General features: G+C 42.3%; 1 protein-coding gene across 1 annotated transcript in view; it reads right to left on the bottom strand.

The window, feature by feature from the left end:
* Positions 1-1,711, bottom strand: part of FLVCR1 (feline leukemia virus subgroup C cellular receptor 1) — a 33,406-nt gene that overhangs the window by 6,118 nt on the left and 25,577 nt on the right. The window lies entirely within an intron of this gene.

Genomic DNA, 1,711 nt, shown 5'->3' with positions numbered 1-1,711 from the left:
GCCTTAGCCTCCCAAGTAGTTGGGACTATAGGCGCCCGCCACAATGCCCAGCTATTTTTTGGTTGTAGTTGTCATTGTTGTTTAGCTAGCCTGGGCTGGGTTCAAACCTGCCAGCCTTGGTGTTTGTGGCTAGTGCTGTAACCACTGTGCTATGGGTGCCAAGCCATTTCACAGTTTTGTATGTTTTATTTTACTAACTGAAGAGAAAGGACCATAAACTCCCTCATGATAGGATGTTTTTCTTAGAGGAAAAGGGTACACTAACTCTTTCAATATAATGAATGAAGTGACCGTGACCTTATTAGGAGCTGTGTTTATGACTGCTAAGATTTCATATTGAAAGTTTCAAAAAGATGACCAAATATTCAACAAACATAAAAAGATGATTTTATTCATGTATTTCTGATAAACTCTATCCTCAAATTAAGTTATAATCATATCAAGGAAATACAGGTTTCCCTTGGTCTCCATGGCAAGTTGGTCCCAGGATCCCCTTGAGACACCAAAATCCATGGATGCTTGAGCCCCTTATAAGAAATGATATATTTACAAATAACCTACAGATATTCTCCCACATAGTTCATAGATTACTTTTAATATACCAAATATAATGTAAATACTATGTGAATTGCTGTGATACTATGATTCATTAGAAATAACAACAAGAAAAAAATTCTGTAAATTTTCAGTCCAGACACAACCATCCACTCTTTTTCCTAGTCTGCATCTAATCCTTGGCTGAGAACCCAAGAGACACAGAGAACTGACTAAAATCCCTTTCTGAGTATCCATAGCTTCTCGCCTACATTTTTTTTTTTTTTTGACATAGAGTCTTACTCAGTTACCCTGGGGTGCCATGGCATCACAGCTCACAGCAGCCTCAAACGCCTGGGCTCAAGCAATCCACCTGTCTCAGCCTCCCCAAAAGCTGATACTACAGACGCCTGCCTCAATACCCAGCTAATTTTTCTGTCTTTAATAGAGACGGGGTCTTGCTCTTGCTCAGGCTGGGCTCAAACTGCTGAGCTCAAGGGATCCTCTCATCTCAGTCTCCCAGAGTGCTAGGATTACGGCGTGAGCCACTGCGCCCACCCTTTCTCTCCCACTTGTCGATAAAGGGATGCAGAAAGAAATTCAAAGTAAAATACTAATAACAGTAGAAGTCAGCATGGGGCTGGACACAGTGCTGGACTAAGTTTTGCTTCCAAATCTACTCTTACACCCATGTGCATGGGCAAACTAGGGGTAAAAATCCTTTCTCGAGAGATTAAGGACTATTCTCTTTCCTGTCCATATTTATTACCTAAGTACTAGCTAACCATTCCACATAGTATTCCTACCACCATTCAACTTCTTACCATCACTAGTATATTACATTAATAATTAACAGGTATCAGGCACATTCTAGGTGCTAGACACTGTATTGGGAGCTTTTTGAGAACCAGCTCAGTTAGTCCTCATAGTAACCCTATTAAGCAGGCTTTTAATGCCCTATTGTATATATGAGGAAAGGAGAATTTGAGACATTAAGTAACGTGTCTAGGCTCAGCGCCTATAGCTCAACCGGCTAAGGTGCCAGCCACGTACACCTAAGGTGGCGGGTTCAAATCCCAAGCCAAACAACAATGACGGCTGCAACCAAAAAATGGCCGGGCGTTGTGGCGGGCGCCTGTAGTCCCAGCTACTTGGGAGGCGGAGGCAGGAGACTCGC

This window comes from Otolemur garnettii, unplaced genomic scaffold (assembly GCF_000181295.1).
Source record: "Otolemur garnettii isolate 467f Iridium unplaced genomic scaffold, OtoGar3 scaffold00178, whole genome shotgun sequence".
In the NCBI taxonomy this organism is placed as follows: domain Eukaryota; kingdom Metazoa; phylum Chordata; class Mammalia; order Primates; family Galagidae; genus Otolemur; species Otolemur garnettii.
This window is presented reverse-complemented; position numbering and strand designations above follow the sequence as displayed.